Below are 20,349 nucleotides of genomic sequence, written 5' to 3'. Positions count from 1 at the left end.
AAGCAGCTGAGTCTCTAGTGCAGCAGGACTCTCATTTGTCCAGAAAGCCTTGGGTTAGCAGGAGCCTCTGGAGCTGTCAGGAGCAGCACTGCCAGGCAATACTTATTTCCTTGCCAGATCCACCCATCAGGGTTCTTTATTGCAGCAATCAAACAAGTGAGTGTGGGGTGAAAATAACCCACCAGTGCCAGCACTGCCCAGAGCAGAGTGAGGGTGATCACGGAGTGAAATGTACAAATGATGTAGGCACTGAATGGAGGATTTTAATTACTTGTAAGGAAGATGGTAAGACATGGCCATGTGGGAGGGAACAGCAACGATTATCATCCAAATTTTGGAAGCATAACCATTAGGAACAGAAAAGGTGGCAATGCAAAGGGCAGCAGGTTTAGATGAAAATCCTTCCCAGGGATGATGCTCCCATCCAGCTCTAACGGGAGCAGGTCAAGCAGGGCAGGCACAGCAAGCCTGTGCAGCTGATGTTAGGATCACATAAAGGTCCCCATTTCATTAAGCAGAAAAGAGTTTATTTAATAGTACAGAGTGTGGCTTTGAGGATTTCTGACCAGAAGCCACCCTGGCCATCTGCAGTCAGACACAAATGGCTTTCTGGCATGGACTTCCCTGCTGTCCCTGCCCAGCAGCAGAAGAAGGGCTGCTGGCTCTGCCAAAACAGCTTGAAAGAGCCTGTAACCAAGGTGGTGCCTGGGGTCCTGCCCAGAGCCTCCTGGAACAGACATGATTGCAGCCAGTTTACTTGGGTTTCTTTAATTCACTTGCACCCATCAGTATAAGTTCTTTCCTCTGTCTTTACCATGTCCCAATTTATTTTTGCACATTCTACTCATTTGGTGAGTTTGGCATGTCACTGGAGAGAGGAAGATAACAGCAATGAGGGCAGTGCTGCACCAACCTCAATACAGGGCTCTGGCACAAGGAAACTGTTCAAAATAGTGTACAAAAGCCTGGGAGCATGTGAACTTGAACTATTCACTTGGGAAGCACTGAGTGCCCCAGACATACATTTCCTGGCTGTAACTAACACTTTATGGCATGCAGATGTTTATTGCTATGTGGGAAAAAGGAAAAAAAAACCTATTTTTTATCCTTTTCAACAAACAGTGAGGGCTCTACAATATTCCTTCACCATATTATTAATGGACAGAGATGAATTGCTGGGTGTTGCAACTAAACATCAGTGTTTCATTGATCTTCAAAATGTAAAATGCATAAAAAGCCAAAAAACTGTATCTCCAAGATACAACAAACAGCTTTGTTCCTAGGAAAGTTTGTCTCTGACCTCTTAGATACAGAGTAAAGGGTAAGCCTAAAACATCTGCTGCAAGATAGGTTTCAGAGAAATCTAATTAACACCATGTCCAGGAATGATGAGAGGAAATGCATCCTGGATAAAGTCACTGACAGGAGATCACTTTGTTATGCCAACAGGATTTTAGCTTGGAAAAAAAAAGATTTGGAAAAAGTCTTAATTGAAAAGGTCATATAATATTAAAATGATAAATTATGGCAAAGGAAGGAGAGAAACACATCTCACATAAGAAAAAACAAAATTGCACAAGAGAAAAAAGAAGCTGAGGGGAGAGATCCCATCCACACTTACGTGGGACCTTGCAGCTGTGAAGGTCAATATATTAAAAAATGGCTGCAGACATTCTAGTGAACAGAGCAGTGCCCTGAGCTGTTACAAATGCTTTAGAGCCTGTTGGAGGTGTTGACTGTAATTAAAGCCCAAATAATGGCCTCAAAATACTGAAAGCTGATATCACTGTCTTTTCTGCTTGCATTCAGAAGCAAACCAGCAGCTTGGAATCTGAATTTCTTCATTGCTAATATCATCTAGGCTAAGTTCCCTGCAGTCTACAATCAACTCTTCTGTCACCTAAATAAGAAGGAATGCAGCTCTTTCTAAATATTGCTATCTTGTAGCTTTGCAGCGCTCTCAAACAAAAACCAACTCAGACCTGGTTTTGAGTACAAGTGAATAACTCTCATTGTTATATGTATGGCCGATGTTTTACAGTGATTTTCGCCTTATTGATTGGCCTTGCACAAATCTATTTCATTGCCTCCCCAAAGGACTGAACTCACAGAGGGAGAACGAAAAAAATATCCAGTTCATCATGTTTAGAACTGCTTCTCAGCATCCGTGCTGCCTCTCTTCACAATGACCTTTCACTGATAGTTTTTCAGAATCATTTCCAGAATGACTGAAGTGAAGCAATGGCAGCCAGGTTTGTTCTAAGTTTTGTGATAGGTGTCTGAGAGATTAATATTTTGATTAAAAGAACCTTGAATGAATTTTCTGATAGAAAATTGTTCATAAGCACATGTGCCACTTATTTTTGGATCCTAGGCTGGTTTTGTAGAGGGAAAGAAGAGACCAGAGACACTAAACCCAGGCATGTCATGGTTAAATGGTAGGTGGCAGCACAAAACAGACTGTCAGGCTCAGGCTCTGTGTTCATTTTAAAGCCAGTTTGGACAACAGTTTTCCTCTTTGATCAGAGTTCACAGGTTCCCATAAATTACTGGTGACTTCATTGTACTGTCCACTAAATATTTCACTTGTGACAGGTCACGTTTCAGGAATGAAAACAGATATGACACAGATCATGAGTAACACACTCATTCATTTTGACTTATAATTAAAAAATTGTCACCCCAGTGTTATTAAATGGTTCCAAGGAGATTGATTTTTTTTAGGATTCTTTTTGGGTTTTGATTTTTTTTTAAAGTAGAGACATGCATTAGAGCAATCTTTTGATCACATATTTATGGAGTAAGTAGTGTCTAGTGGGTAGAGAGGAAGCTGGCAATGAGGCTTCCTGAATTTTACTTTTAAGCTAAACCATTGATCTCTGTGTTGCTTTTGGCAAGTCACTTTTTGTGTAAGACTTGATCTAAGCATAATATACTGTAAATAATGCAGGTGTGCTGAAGTCTATTTAATCTCTGTAAATCATATTCCAAGGCTTAAGCAAAGCAGAGACCCAAACACCCCTGTGGTGGGAGTGGTATAAAATCCCAACTGGAATAAAAAACCCACTACTGTCTTTATTAAGGTTTCAAGGGTCAGTGTCAAAACAAGACATTTTCAACTATCATTCACATGCTATGTTCATCTCCTTGATTTTTTTTTATTAAAATGTTTCCTTTAGCCAATGACAAAATGATACATTCTGTTAAGTGCTAATAGTAAGGGAAGCTGGACCTTTTTTTTTTTTTAGTTTCATGTCCAATTTTTCCATCAAATTCAATCCTGAATAGTTCCTTTATGTTATGGTTTTGCATTCACTTTGAACAGAGGAAAATGAGACTATGCAGTTTAAGATAGTGAAGGAGCAAGCTTTTGATACAGAAATTTGAATAGTTCTACAACTGCTATTTGGCTTTTAGCTTTCATTGTAGTATCCTGAGATGGGATGAAAGCAGACATCCCATCTCCAGCATCCCATAACTTCTACAAAAATGAAGGCAAAAGGCTATTTTCAGTTGGTAATTTCTGTGCTGCTTATGAGTAATAGCAGTAGAAAAAGAAGAGATTAAGTTATCCATCAGCCTTGGAAGGATTCTCCACGCTCATGAGACAGTAAGAAAGAAGCCTTTGAGATGTTAAATCAAATACAGACATTGCCAAAGAGGAAGGTAGCCGTGGTCAAATACACACAAGTAGACAAAGGAAGCAAATAAGCTGGAGAGCTCTGAAATGAGTAAAAAAACCTTGGATTTACTGTTGAAGAAATACAGGCTAGGAGAGTATTAAAGAAGGGATGTAGGGTGAAAAAAATGCAGAGAAGAAGGAAAAGCTGGGGACAATGTGTCTTGACGGAAGCAGATACAATTTTAAGCAAAAAGCAAATGCTGAAAAAGAGAGCTGACAACAGTGTGAAAAATAAGTAGAGATAGAATAAAGGAGAAAGAGGAGTAAAATCAAATACTCAAAACGTTGTTTCTCAAATCCTGTCTTTGAGTTTTCTGATTCAACTCTTCTGATATTTATTCTTCACACCTCTTATCTTCCACACCCTCCTCCTTTCTATAACTAGCAAGAGTCTCTCAGCATTCTGCCCTTCATCTGTCCCCCATGCCCCACAGTGCTTCCTCCACAAACACCACCCAGACTTTGTCTATGATGTCTTGTCATGCTTCTCTACACCCCAGATCTACCCCTGCTCAAACTGAAAGAGTGAGCTGCATCTGTGACCTCTCCTCTTACCAACACAATTAGAGAGAGACCTTAAACCCTCATTCACCCCTAACATCTTCCCTTCTCTCTCCCCTAAAACAAGTATATACAATCTTCCCAGAATTCCTTTTCCATCCTCTTCTTTGGGCTCAGACTGCTCCTCACACATCCTCTAGTACCTCACATCCACAGCACACCAACTTTTCTTACAGAACTTCTCTACAAAATATTATTTAATTATGCAAACTTTCATACTAGTCTCTGAAAACACATTTTTCCAAACATAAGGGTTTGAAGGGGAAAACAGTTTCTTTACACAGTTCCTCCTTTTCCTGTAACCTCAAACCTGAGCTGCTCATCTCCACGTTCAAAGCCCCTCTAACCCTCTGTCTGTCTTGCTTGACTCTCACAGAATATCAGGAGGTCAACCCCACCTAGGGTTAGGCCACGACCCCAGCATCTTGTATCTGCTTGTTACATTTTTAAAAAGCACTTTCTCCCCAGCTGCTCTAATACTGGGAAGATATCCCATAAATATCCACAACATTATTCCATTATACATCTTCCATACTATGATGCCCACAAGAGTTTTAACAATACATAAGTCACCTGTTTTATAAGTACACAGCCTGCTAATACCATCTCTTATGTCCCTGTACATCTTAATCTGTTGTAGCTTGTCAAATACTTAAAGGAGAAGTCTTTTTGATCTGTGTTCATACCATGTCTGGTGTATATCTGAATTTCCAGATGTTAGTACACAGAGCCACGGTTCCTATGTGCTGTATTGTTAAATATATATAAAATTACTTCAGTAAATCATGCAAGCATAAAGCCCTATAACACTTGGAATGAGGTCCTTGTCAATGAAGCCAAAATTGAAACCACCAGCTCCAAAACCTGGACTTCTACAACAGTTCTGTTACTTTCATAGTGTAAGTCCTGAAAAAGAAGCTCTGACTGAATTTATTGGGAAGCACTCATGAATTGCAGCACAAAACACAGAGACATGAACAAAGCTTGTTGGTATTAGTTCTGTATGATTAAACTAACATCAACAGTTGTAAGAAATGAGTATTTTCTGCCTATCACATATTTATAATTCTTTCTCTTGCTAAAACAGGAAATGTGAAGCCACCTGAATTCTAATTTGGAGTAGAAAGTGTTTTGGAGAGATGTGCTCTGTTTCTCAAACATACAAAGTACACAGGATTATTTAATTAAATCAAGATTTAATACAAATGAATGAACAAAATATTAAATATTCTATAGCTTCAGAAGCCCTCAGCTGACCAGAGATTCACTTATTTACCACACTTTGACATATGCTTGATTCCTCAAAGCCATATTTTAAAGTAAGCAATAAGTCTGGAAGACCTCAGTGTTCTAAATGAAATCATTATTCTGCAGACTGAACCTAATGCTGAGGTAATGTAGAGTCTGACCTTTCCAAATAAATCTCTCCTAATAAATGTTCCTCTCTACTCTCAGGAACAACAGAAGTCTCTAAGGCAGCAACAAACTGGAAACAAGGGCAAGATGCAATAATGAAGCAAGAGGCGACATGATTTAAAGGTGAAAGGATTTGGACATGACCCTACTGGGCAAAAAGAGGCAGAGAGTCCACATTTATCATGAGTGCCTAGGGCATCTTGTTTGCAGTCTGGACCTCTGGCAAACAGCTTACTGCAATTCCTGTCTTCTATTTTGGAATTTTATCAGCTTGATTTTCATGTCAGAGACGAGAGAAGCACTGGTTGCTGTACATCAATTTACAGCAGGGAATTACCACTATGTATACCAGACATTCAGAATACCACTAGAGGTGCTATTATTTTTACCAGAAACAGTAAGTTTTAATTCCCAGGTATGAAGAAGACTTCTTTGAAAAAATTAGTGTAAATTTAAAATCAAATCATTCCAGAGACCCTTCTTTTGGTAGTATGATGCAAGAAAACCAGAGATAAAGGATTGCAGCAGAGGTGAGACAGAAATGATGTTAATAACTTAACTGAAATGAAGATTAGACAAAGAGACATAGCAGGGGAGCCATCCAGAGTCTACAGGGCAGCTCTAAGAACGCACTTAGGACACTTTGTTGGAGTTCTTAAACAAATTGCACCACTTACTGAGAGCTGGGAAAGATCCTTTCACTTGTAATAAGCTGTAATGACTTGTCCTTTGTTAGTCTGAGGGTTCCAAACAAAGCAGCTCCAGTTAGACACTGGTTCTGCCTGGACACCTGTAGAGGTAATAGCATGCAATGACACATCTTCCGAGTGACAGCCCCAACACAAAAGGACTTTTCACTTGCATCTGGGGTGAGGTTAAGATACACACACAAAATCACACCCAGCAGAAATGCTGACAGAGAAGCACAGCAGAAAAGCAACTTGCTCACACAATTTAAACCCCAGAACTATGTAGCGCAAATTGAGATTTCAAAGTGATGCCCTCTGCTAAAAGTCTTGCCAATTCTTCTAGCAGAAATCTGCTCTCCAGAGGAGCAGCAGTTATACAGCAGTCAGGCCCCACACTGGCTGTTTACTCAGTCTTCAGAGTTTATTTAGTGAGCTCATACTTAGAGAAAATTCTGGATGGGTTTTCTTTTCCTCCTTCAAACACTAAACAGATTCTTTAACAGTTTGCACACATGTCCGCTGCAATCTCCTCTAAAAGTCCTCCTAGAGAAAATATATAAATAAAAATTGTGTATTTGGTAACTTTACTCCTATAGAGGACAGAGAGACCTATGCTGAGGTAACACTCCAGTTATGCATTCCTAGGTAATGAGCTTTATCTCTCAGGATCAATTTTCCATTAATAGCATTTAGTGCTCCATCCAACTTTCAAATTAATTTGACCTGTGAACCCGGGGTGTTCTGACACTGCTTTTTAAACTACTGAATGTAATGTCAACACAACACAGAATAAAAATTATAGCAGAAAGACTTAAATGGCCAAAAGGATGCTTACTGGGGGATTTTAAGGCAGCTTAATGGCAAGTAGGCAGCCAAAATCCAGATGACAATTAAATAAATAAATAAGCAAAAATTAAAAACACAGGTTTCTGCTCTCTCTACCTTAGCCATTAAGTAAGATAAGCAATTTAAAACTGCTTTGTCCAGGACTGTCTGAGGCAAGAAAAGAAAGAGTGCTATGCTATTGATCTGCAAGAAGTTTATTCCTTCCACTCTGCAATGTTAAAGGAATCAATCTCTTAACTAAAGAAAAAATAATAGTGTTGATAATGAAGATGAGGAGTGAGCTTTTTTAGGACAATGAGTGTGTTGTATTGGGGCTGTAATAGCCTAAATGCCAGGTCTGAGTGTATCTTTGGCATGTCAGCTGGGAGGTTATGAGCACTGCAATCAAGTCCTGACAGTGAAAGGGACAGCTCCAAAACGTTCAGTGGGACAAGCAAATCATGAGGACAGTGTCTGCATTAATCTCTCAGTGTTGTGCATGGCACAGGTGCATTTTATTACTCACAGTCCAAAAGTCTGAGGACGTATTCAAGTGAATGCAAATGAACCAACTATAGTCAGTGTTGGCTCCAAGTACATTGATATACATATGTATATATGTGCCTGTATACATGAGCCTGCATCTGCATTCCTACTGTTCTATTCAATTTTTTCTTTACTTTTTTTTCTTTTTTTTGTGGGAATTTTTTTGATTTAAAAACTAAAAAATCTCCTACACCAAAAAGTTTGTTGGAAAGGGATGCTTAAGCTTCTAGAATCATCCCTTTTGTCAGAATCCAATACCTTGTTACAGGAAACAAAGATTAAACTGTTTCCACTTATCTGGAAGAATACAGCAAAAAGATAAGGAATGCCAATTTCCTTCCTGCATTTTTAATAAGCCAGCAACACCAAACATCAATAAACCTTTGGCATTGAGGTTTTGGCTGTGATATTGTCTTAGTTTAGGGCAAATTAGGAAGGAAAACTCCAAATGGGGATTTCCCCAGGGAAATGCCCCTCCCCACTAACTGGTCCGGGAAAAGAAAAAAATTCCTTAGAGAGAAGTGGAAAAAGCTGTTTATTTAACAGAAATTGATTAATATTAAATAATAAAACCTCTTGCTGTTCGATGGGATGGCAAGTCTAGGAAGAAAAGTCCTTTTCATGTGGTGTAGCTCGGCTCGCTCAGGTTCTTATCAGTCCCTCCGGCGCTGGAAAGTGCCGAGGCCCAGGCCCCGGTGGGCCACAGGCGTGAGCTCCCGGGGTTTAGCTGGGTGTTCAGTCCAGAGCAGGCTTGCACAGATCCAAGAAAATTGGGAAAAAAAACAAACAAAGGTCTAGGGAACTCCTCTGCCTCAGCTAGCTAAAACTAACTAAAATCCAGAGAGAAGCTCTGTCCCGCTGTCTGTCCGTGCTGCAGACACCACAGTCCAGGAGCGGGATGTGTGGGAGTGATGTTTTTCCTTAACACAAACTGCGCGCTTCTTCTTCCCCCTCTCTTGCTCTCAAAGCCAGTCTTAAAGGTGCAGAACTTAATATATAACATAAACCAGACGATTGGGGATACCAGTATCATAAAGTCACCCCAGGACAGATATGCAAGTCACAACAATTTTAAGAGTCATAGTTAAAGATGTTCATCAAATAATTTAAATCTTGAAGGTACTGAAAATACCTGCTATGTTCCAAGAAAAATGTTATCAAGGAAATAGTTTTATCCCAGAAAGGATATCAGTTTATCAGTGAAATGAGAAAGTACAGGCACACAGAGTAAGTCCTGCAGATCTCTGGGAACTGGGGGCTATGTGGAAAGGATAAAGATAGCAGGGTTACTATAGAATAAGTCCACAGACCTTCAGAGTAACAATTGAGAAAGCCTGTCTTCTATGCAATTCATCAATGAACAGAGGCACAGATAACAGCCACTGAGGTCACAGGCATTGATCAATCCCTCACCTTTTCACTCCATGGTAGTCACCTTCCTCTAGCTGTATCTGCATAAGAATTACAGCCTTTTTCATGTGAGTTTTTGGTGGTTATTTCGTTTTTTGATTTTTCTTCTTTCCTCATTTTCTCTCTTTGGCCTCTTAGAAGATGATATGACATACTATTTTAATTTCAGGGGTGATCTGTCTTTTCACCTACAGCAGAGAAGAAACAGAAGGTACTACACAGAGTTGAGCCTAACAAAACAAACAAGCTATGATTTCCAGAGCTGGCACCAGCCACAACAGCAATGGAATCAGCTACTGAAGAATTTGGTTCACAGCTCTAAGAAAGCTCATGGATTACTTGTTTTCTCTAAGATCTCCACAAAAATCAATATCCCCATCAGGCTAGAGGATTCCCACCTGCATAAAGGTGTGCAATCTCTCTCTCCAATTATCGGAAAACATCTGCAAAGGCTTAGGAAAGTTACAGCTTCCACAGGATGCTGCAATACATCTCTTCTGCAAGGAGAGCTGCCTGCCTCACTTCTAAACTGTTCTCTTTGCATTTCCCAAATATGCTTGGTCTTCCCTCCTCAGGGAAAGGCAGATAAGGACAAGCACCTGGCAGGTGTCAGTCACATCACACTGCAGGATGTTCAACACTCACTTGTGTCTCACTCCAGTGCAGAGCATGGCAAATCATGCTTTACCAAAGAGACAATAAATTTAGCTGGGCACAACAAGATTCCCTTTCTAAACTCTGCTTTTAAGAGTCTTTTAGGTCTTAAGTACACCCTCATATACTTATTCCAGAATTTCAAATAGTCCATTTTATTACATGTAAAAGAGTCAAAGAGAACACTAGTTCTGAAATTAGGATAGTTCTTACAGCAGAGTAGGAAAAGATTAGGTTTCAGATAAGTTTCAATTAGTTATTAGGAAGATTGTTAAAAATATAACAGAAACATTTGACATAGCAAAGCTTTTACTATAAAGTTCAGAAACAATTAAAAAAGGAGAGATCCATGCAAAAGTAGGGTTTTGGTGTGTCTCATTGTGATAGCAGCTCCTCTCAGTAAATGTGGAAGGCATTAAAAGCACTACAGTAATTTAGCAGCTGTTGGTTTTATGTCTCCACAGCACAGCAGGCCCTCACTGAAATGGGAGAGGATGTAGCTAAGTCACTTTGAACTTTTTCTGCATGGTTAATCTTACAAAGTTTTGGGTTGAATTAATTGTGGAAAGACTCCCAGTTTTTAAGAACATTTGGATATTAAGTCCTCTGTGTACCTATTGAGGGCAAGAAATACATAATGTTTTTTAAGGTTTTTACATGAAATTTATAATACACACCAAGTCAAGCTCTTCAATAACAACTTTTCATAGCTGCTAATTTTAGTGGGTTTCAATTCTGTAAAACAGAGCTCCATAAAGGTGTTTTGCTCCATCATTCAGTATCATTTTAGTCTAAATATTACATGACTTAGAAATAATTCATTTCAAACTAAATTCTGCCTTAGAGTCGATTAAAAGAAGCAACACAAAACTAAAACCACCAGAAAGTGCTTGAGTGAAACTCTGTCTTCAGGGGTTCATTTGTTACAGTTCCTGAAGATAATCTATATTCAGGAATACTGAGCCATAGCAACTGATTAATTTGGATCATTACTTACAAAGACCTTAAAATTCTACCACTGTAGACAAAAAATATGCATCTGCTTAAATAGACATATTTACTCTTTCAAGTGCACAAAGTGCTATTCTACCCCACTAATTTTTATTTTTTTTTAAATAAGCACTCTGATGCATTCATATTCTTCTGAGGTGTCTGTTCTTTACTGAGTTACCTTTGGCCTGTTTAAGGAAGATGGCTTATTTTGGCATTAAAACCAAATTAGGATGTTTTTAATGGGTCTTTTCCATGTATCTCACTCTGATAGTGGTGGAAAACTCAATATTTATAAAACCATGTATGACCTTGGGCAGCATTTTTGTTATAAAAAGCCCTTCTTAATTTCTTAATAAATGCACCTCAGAATTTACTAAACTGACTGATTTTGGTTACACAAAAGTATATTACTCATAAATGTTGTATCAAGTAGACCAAGCTTCAAATAATAACATTCAAATCTATTTTATTATTAAATAAAATTATCACTGAAGAGCTCAGATTCACTCTGTTTCAGAGACTCTCCCTTCATCATGTAGTCTTGTTTCTTGAAATTTTAGAGAATTTAATGAGTATTAGCCCCCTTTCCTGAGCTAAACAGCAAAACAGGATCTTGAAGACAAAGTTAGCAGAAAGCCCATTAATGTTAAAATTCCTAGAATGCCAAGAATCCCTGAATTAACACACCACCATCAATCACATATCGGCCAATGACTCACACTTCTTTCAAATCTTACCTTTGCCTCTAATTCTCAGGAAAAGCAGCTAAAAAATACAGATACTATCTGCACTTTTACACTGCCTAGTGCAATGGGGCTGGGGCCTCTGAGAGGTTTGCAGTGTAAATAACACAGGGTAAATAACAGTGACAGTTTTTAACTGCAGAAACTCATCAGACATGCTAAAACGTACATCACACACTGCCACTGTCTCTCACTGATCATTAAAGGAGAAGGAATCCTGAGGGAGGCATCACTGAATATAGATACATCTCCAACACACCAGATCATACCCTGGGCTTTAGTAAAGATAATAAAATCATATTAAATACATCCCAAAAGTTCCCTTGGCTTAGTCCAAGCCACTTGGGCAATTTATAATTTAAAGGAGAATATGAGATTAAAGAGTGATGAAAACAGTGTGATCTAGAATTTGAAACAACAGTTTAACTGTTTTGTCATAGAGGATGTACTGATTTACTGAAATTTGCTTGTAGAGAACTCTGAAGTTCTCTGTATTTTCAGTTTCAAAAATTGTACAGCAATGTTGGATTCCCAAATAAATGATGAAATATGCTATTTGCAAAATCAGTATGGTCAAACCCACTCTATTTTAAAGATAACAGGGTGCTACATATATATATATATATATATATATATATATATATATATATGTATTCCTCCTACCCTAGCAGTCACCAGCATCCTATACCCTGGGCTGATAAGGCTTTTAAGTGAGAGTGCCTGAGATGCACTCCCTGCCCTTGTCACAGACATTCATTCCTAGCAGTTCAATTCCATAGTGCACCTCATTTCAGTGGAAGTTACACATCATAAATGCCCATGAGCAGCACAAAGAATATTCAGTGGCCTCAACTCTCCTTCTCCCTTCATTCTTGCTATTCCAGACATTTAGCTCAATTCAATATCCTAAAGAACCCAAATTCCTAGGAGAGAACTAAACTAAGAATGACCATAACAAATAGTTGATTAGTTTAAATGAAGTGGAGAACAATTACTGAGATAATGAAGTGATAAAGTAAAATGAGTGAAATAATGTGAAATAATAAAAACAAGCTTCTTAGCTAATTCTATCACAGTTCTTATGAGATTCAATTGAATGTGTAAGGCCTTCTCAAAGAGAATGATAGCAAGCTGCAAGAGAAATTTAACATGAAATTCAGTGACGTGAGTTTATTTCCTATACAGAACTTATTTAGCATCTAAAGTCCCTTTCCTGATATTACTGTCTCGAAACACAACATTTTGCTAGTACATCACAGGTCCCAGACTGGAGCTGGCCTGGAAGAGGTTGAAGGACTTGGTTCAATTCAACAATCTTTGGGAGGGCAGAAATTCACCAGACCAACAACCTTTGCAAAGCAAAACATCCCCACCACTTCTGCAGTAACTTCAGTAAGGCTTCAGCCCTGCCTGCTTAGATAATATTGACCCAACAGAGAGAGACCAAAACACTCATCTGCAGTACTTCCTTAGCAACAGATTTAAAGAAACCCATCCCTGTGAAGTGGTTCCTAACTTTTGCCTCATTACTGGTTCTTTGTGAGCTCTGCACAGCAACTGTCAATTTATTTTATGTAAAATATTAATCTCCTAAAATGCACTGACAACAACTTTTCCTTTTAACCTCACATTCAAACCTGTGGAAGCCCAGGGGCCTGTGGCTGGGGTGCCTGGACCCTGGAGGGGGTGGCATGGGAGAAGGGAGATGTTCCTCTAGATTAGGGTGGGGAAAACCTTGTTCCCACAGGCTTTGCAGCCACGTGTTGGTGCTTTTAGGGTTCTGGTGTTCTGACAGTTTGTGGGGATTGATGTCACCCTTGTCCAGCCCCTGTTTACCATTCATGTACCCCTCCTGGAATGTTCTTCCTTCCTTTAACCCCCATTGGCTCTGTTTGCCATGCTGTTCCTCCCCTGTTATCCCCTTGGTTCTCCTAGTCTTTAACCACTGCCCTGCACAACTTTCCCTTGTCCCTGCTGGACCTCGACCCTCAAAGCTGCCCCTTTTTCCCCTCATTTAACCCTGTGCCCTTAGCCCAGCCCTGTGCTCTCGTCCCTGAACCTATTTAAGGCTGTGTTCAATAAACCAGTTTTCAGATTGCACACCCTCATTTTAAATGGTCAGCATTTTCTGTGGTGTGCTCTGAGCTCAGGGACACAGGTCACTCTCTGGGCTCTCACTGCAGCACATGCTGTAACACAAACCTACATCCATATTCCCACAGGAATGTGTGCTTACAGCACACAAATACAAACCCATCCACAGCTACACTGCTCCATCTTACAGGTTTCTATCCTTGAAGAAGTCCCCCCAGGACATCAGCTTAGCATGACACAGAGAATTGTTAAGACCTCCATCCATCCTCCTCCAAATCATGGAAAAGACCTCCAAGATCATCTAGCCCAACCTTTGATCAGTCACCACCTAAACCACAGCACTGAATGCCAAACTCAGTCATTTCTTGAACACCATCAGGGGGGTGACTCCACCACCTTTCTGGGCAGCCCTTTCCAATTCCTGATCACCCTTTTCAGTGAAGAAATACTTTGTGATATCCAGCCTAACCCTGCCCTGGCACATCTCAGGACTGTCCTGTCACTTGTCCTTGTCACACATCTTGTCCTGTCACTGGTTGCCTGGCAGAAAAGGCTGACCCCCACCTTGCTCCACCCTCCTCTCAGGGAGTTGCAGAAAGTAGTGAGATCTCCCCTGAACATCCCTTCCCTCAACCTAAACATCCCCAGATCCTTCAGCTGCTGCCACATGGCTTTACCCTCTACACCCTTCAGCCTGATTGGCCTTCTCTGCACACACTCCAGCACCCCAATGTCTTTCTTGAGATAAATGGCCCAGAACTGGACAGTACTCAAGACATGGTCTGTGCTGACTATAGACATGATGTAAGATTTCACAGAAATCTGTTTTAACCTCAAAGAATCATATTTTTGCATAGCTTTGCTTATTAAAACAAATAAACAAACACAACTATTACTATTCTTTGCACTTGTATGATGCCAATAAATCTGGAATTAAAAGCAAATCTAAAGACAGTATTCCATACCACTGTTGTGCCCAGTCAGCTTTTCTGTTGTGTATCAAGGTGAACTATTTGATGCCTACAAGCCACAAAATGCCTAAAATGGTGTACAGTTTTACACAGACACTAACACTAGATCATTACATTGTGTTGTCAATGGCATTTAGAGCAGCTGGCTTTTTGAAATAAAGCATGTATTGAGTATCATTAAGTATCATTCACTATTGAGTATCATTCAGGGCAATTGAATTGCCCTTCATCTGTTTCTGGGGCTCTGTGGACTAACAAGCAGCATCTGGAAGCTTTATGGGTATTATCTGACTTTCTGTTTTATTTTGTTTAGGCAGACTTGTCTGTTTTTTCATACATTAGGCTCAAAGGCAAAAGGATTTCCAGCAATGACTTCTTTCTGATGAAACTTATCTTTATCTGCTGCTTCTTGTTTCTTAGCAAGTGATGGAAAAATCCTTTATGGGCATGAGATTACCTAAATCAATAGTGACTTGCCCATGCACAGCAGTGCTTAGTTGCCTGTTCATCAAAATGTCTGTTTACTGGCTGCAGACTGTCAGAGGGAACACTCACCTGTCCAAGCACTTAGCTCAGCGCTGCCATGTAAACAGGGACATTGAATATTCCAAATATTCATGTTTGCAGGCTTATTGATATCAGGGGAAAAGTTTCTCTATTTGTGATGGCAGCAGCGCTACACTTGAAGACAGCTGGCAGTTCCTAATAACAGGACAGCTTGTTGTCCCCATTGCAGTAAGTGCTACCTTATCATCCTTCCAAAAAAGTGGCTGGTACTTGCTTCCCAGGAAACTTCCCTAAGCTTGCAGGCTGGGCTCAGTCCCAGGTATGTGTCTGCTCAGCTGTCACTGGCCTCCCTGCCCAGACAGCTTGCATAGTGATTTCTACATAAATATGAATTACACACCTTGAGCAGTTAGTTCTCTTTGGCAGCCCCGCAATCCCTTCTCTGTGCCTGCTGCTTCCTTTGACCTCTGCTCTCTGGACACCATTTTATATCCCCCTTATTGGATATTTAACTTCTCATTTTCCTCACACATTGCTCCAGACAGCCAGTCCAGTTCCTGCTGACTCCATCCTGGCCAGCTAATCCCTGCTGGGCCAAGCTACAGATACCTGACATAGGGGTAGCTGGCAGAAGAGATACGGGCACATTGTGGTGAACGTCTGGAGGGACTAGCCCAAGCATAACAATTTTGGCTGGACTAAGAGAACTGCTCATCTATTATATGAAAAAAACTTGTTCAACTGGGTGTTTTCAAGGCCAGCTTAGCATGCCCACTAGCACTGCTGGAGCCCTCCCTGCCAGGAGGAGACACCAACTGGAGTTCTACCAGTGCCCAGCTTTACACCCCTTCTCTAGGGGGGCAGTACCTGCCAGTTCATTAAACATCAAAACCCTCCCCACCACAGACTTCAAGGAAAAAATGTCAGGCACATCACCTACAGAGGCACAAATCACTCTTAGGCCCATGGAATAAGCAAGAAGTTCTATGAAATATCTTTGGAATATTTGCAGACAGTGTTTTCCCTCCTGTGATCCCAGGAAAAGAATGCAGATGTTGAAGGAGGCAAGAAAAAGCTTCATTCCAAGAACTGCACCCTGGGAGACTTTCTGCTAGAAAAAAGAAGGTGTATGAACTGAACTATGTATTGTTCATGTAAACAAATAGAGAACATGGACACCAGCAGAAAGTATAACTTTTGGAGAAGTGTTGGAGGAAGGGAGGGGAAAAGTGCCTTGTTTCCATTTTCTATCCATGAAGGGTGACATTCTGGGGAAATAAAAGATGTGTTTGTCTGGCCTGTCCTTGTCTGGGGCCTCAGTCAGGGCATCAGCCTGTTCTCTAGCTATTAATCAAACAAGCTTTACTTCATTAGCTTCTTAGCCTTCTCCTGGATCTTTTCCCACCCTTGACAGGGGATGCTGTGTCACGCAGGAGGAATTTCGCTCAGGTGGGGCTCCTGACATCTGCAGCTGACTGCATTCACACTGATGCATCACACACTCAGCAAGCCTGGCAGTCTCCTTTTGGAGAGAGAAATAAATGGGAGGCAAATAAGGGAAATAAAGGAGGACAGAGGGAAGGAGACACTCCAGGGAGCAGATTTCAGGATAAGCAACCTTAAAGAGTTAACAACTAACTTTCCATATGAACATTGAGGACAGAGGAATGCTACAGAAGCCAACCTGTTTGTTTAGATATCTGCTCCAGGAGTACACATATAAAAGACAAGAAAAGAGGAGACTTAACAGTTTTCTTGGTGTGGGAAAGGAGGATAAATTTTAGCCTTGCACTTGCCATTTTTATAGCACAAGTCAGTTAATTTTCTTATATTATTGTTCCATAGTTTAGAAAGCATTTATTTTCTCTAAACACACAGTCAGTCTGAGTACATTATTCATATTTTTTCTCTGTTTTCATAAAGTCCTGTTAATAGAACACATTCATGAAGGCCACTGTCATTACCAGAATGTTCTGTTACAATACCAAAGAGAACAAGCAGCCTACCCAAGTGAATAAAACAGCACTCTCTGTTCCCTGAAAGACAAGGGCAAAATACTGTACTCTGATTATTTTAAACCAGCCAAAAAAATCAAACCCTTTTAACAGAGTCCATAAAATTAATCAGGCAAAAACCCTTTCAATTAGGTTTAGCAGTCCTGTCACCCTCAGAATTTCAAATAATAAACACAAGAATCACTTAAAAATTCCACAGTGTCAGCATAACACACCTCATAGAACTCCACAACACATGAAAAGGCCCAGGCATTAGCAGCTGACCATAATAAAAATGGCTTTAGGTGTGACAAGGATGTGGCAGTACCTGGTGTCTGGGCAGCTATCACTAATGAACATTGTCTCTCCAGTTATTTTATTTGTATAGTATTTCAGTAATATATAAAACATCTATAATAAATATACTATGGGTCCATTCTCAGAAGTTCTCTTTGAGAAGGACAGGGGAGGTTTCATTCCAGCAAAACAGCAAATCTACCACATCAGAGTAATTACGTTACACCATCAGGGTCAGGATTAAGAAAATAAGTCACATGCAAACTGGAAATAGTCTGATTCAGAAAGGCCAGAACTCAGCACTGTCCCAGACTCCTGGTAGTCCTGTGGCCAGAAACTATCATCAACAGCTGTGTCACAGTCAAAAGGATTTCTGACAGCAAGGATCTTGGGGCATTCAGAATATACTTTGCAGCCCATCAGACATTTTTTAATCAACTTTCTAGAAGATCTGTTTGAGATGAGAAATTAAAATAGAAACTTTGGAAGCACAGAGATTTTGAGACTTGAGCAGACAGTTTTGGAATTTCTACAATCCCCAATAAAAAAGGTTTGCTTAATGGAAACCAGAGACTTAACGGCAAGAGAAAAATAAGGACAGAAAATAGTGATTGAAATGTAGAAGAACAACACAAAGAAGAATTTTCAAGCTGCAAAACTGTTCAAATCAAGTAAGTTTTGATGGGGAAAGCCAGATATAACCACCCTGGGGTGCATTACAAAGTCAATAATCTCAGCAACACAGACGTGCATAAAGAAGTCCAAATTTCTAGGAGAAGTACTAAAAACATAAGCAGAGTAACTGTACAGGCAGAACCAAGCTATTTACAAGGTACAAAGGCAAACCTATTTTTTGGCAAACCAAAAACTGTCCTTTTTTTGTGTACAAAGAATTTTGTAAAGTTTTAAATAAACTTCAACCCCAATAGAAAAAAACAGAGATTTTCAATAGTCTTGAGTCTGCAGAAACTTCACTTAAAAAGCTTTCTGAAAACTTAGAGAAATTTTGCCAACTATTTTTTCCATGGGATTTATTTTCCCTGATCTTCTTATATAATCTTATTGTTTTGAAGCTGCAAATATTACAGATAGTGTAGCAAGAACACTACCTTTTGAAATACTAAACTGCTTGAAGTCAAAGGATTTTTTCTAACTATTAACACCTGAAAGCCCTGCCACACTTGGAGAAATGCCTGAATTCATTGAAGTTCTTGGTTTGGTTAATGGAAAAATCCACCCTTTTGCCCCCAATCCATTTTGGTGTGTGAGCACATAGACATTTCATTCCAATAGATCATCAGAGCACACCACTAAATTTTGGACACTCTTAGCATGATTACTTTGCAATTATGGCATATGTATTATGGCAGGTCTCAAGTAAATTATGAACTCTGTATATTACAAAGGCACTGTGAAACACTGATTGATTTGGACAGTTTGTAGTTAATTAAGTTCATTTCCAATTCCATCTCTTCACACAATTTCAAAGCATTCTGCATTGAAAGCCCATTTTCAATTAGTAAGGAGGATGAAACAAAAAAGTATTAATTATAGAAGTGGCAATCCCCATTTAAATCTTCACAGTACAGCAATTATTTATGTTAAGTGTTGAGAAATTGGAGAGTTGTACTTGTCTAATACAATTTTTTCCTTTATATATATCTCACATATATTAAATCTGTACAAAGTAGTGGCACACCATTTTTCAAAGAACTAAATTATTGCTCACAAACTTGTACAAAGCCCCAAAAGGTATAAAAATTTCTGTGCTTGGATAAAGTGAAATTAAGTGTCTTGGCCTGATTCTTCTCACTGCTATGGCACTCCTACCTCCATGTAATTCCATTAATTGGACTGAAGCAAACATCTCCATTGAAATAGTGAAGGAATACTGATATTAGTAGAACTTTATGCTGCCAAAGGAGTACCCAGAATGAGATATTCAGTTTTATTCTAGTGTTTTATGCTGTTCAAAAAGAACAGGTCCAGGTACTTACCAAACTGCTTTTATAGAGGTACAAACTCTTGGGAATATGATGAAAAAAAGAAAACAAAAATCATCCCTTAAATTGACTATGTTATTCTTCTACAAAACAGGCATTCTTTAGCACATTACTACCTTTCTTCATGTGAGTCAAATACCTCCAATGCCCATTAAAAAGAGAGAGAAGAAAGAAAGACCCAGTGTTTTTGTGGTGCCATTCAAAGTTGGCCCATCTTAATTTGCTGATTGTATTCTCTTCACCTGTATCAAAGACTGCCAGTCACAAACATGACACCAAAATGAATGATATGAGACTAGCAGATGCACAGTGCTTTAAACCAATTCTTTAAACTCCATTTGCTGGATTTTGAACTGCCATCTACCAGCCAGTTGTCACTGGCATGGAGCCTCTGCTCCAAAGCCAAGATGACTTCTTTAAGCACTGGCACATGTTTCATGACCTGGCTCATTCCCCCTGTCCTCTTCTTTGCCAGTTTGAAGCAGGTTCTGTAGCCACACTGCAACAGTGGAGCACTAGAAAACAAAAAATGACTCAGGGCAGGTAGAAGGACAGGCAAGAAGGAAAAATACAACCAGGAGTTAAAATAGAAAGTCGGGATTCATTAAATGGGAAACTTATGTTAATGGGAAACAAAAGATAAAATCAACCAAATGCAGAGAGTCTTGCAGCTTCAAGAATAAATGCAGATTAAAAGGAAGAACAATACACATCTTTCATGCTTGTGAGCTCTCTGCAATATTCTGTGACTTTCTCAGCTCTCACCAAGCACTCTAAGAGGGAAGAGCTTGTTCCTCGCATTACAGATATTTTTAAATGCTGCTTTCAACATACCACTAGGTAATTTATCTCAGACAAACCTGGGACTCTGTGCTGGGGGTTTCAGACAGTGCTGGAGCTCGCAGTCAGGGACAAGCTGTGCTCAATGGCACCATGATAAAGGGCATGAGAGAGGGGTTTTGTG

Source organism: Pseudopodoces humilis, chromosome 17 (genome assembly GCF_049639895.1).
Source record: "Pseudopodoces humilis isolate 2021_Gansu_Grassland_sample_001 chromosome 17, ASM4963989v1, whole genome shotgun sequence".
Lineage (NCBI taxonomy): Eukaryota > Metazoa > Chordata > Aves > Passeriformes > Paridae > Pseudopodoces > Pseudopodoces humilis.
This window is presented reverse-complemented; position numbering follows the sequence as displayed.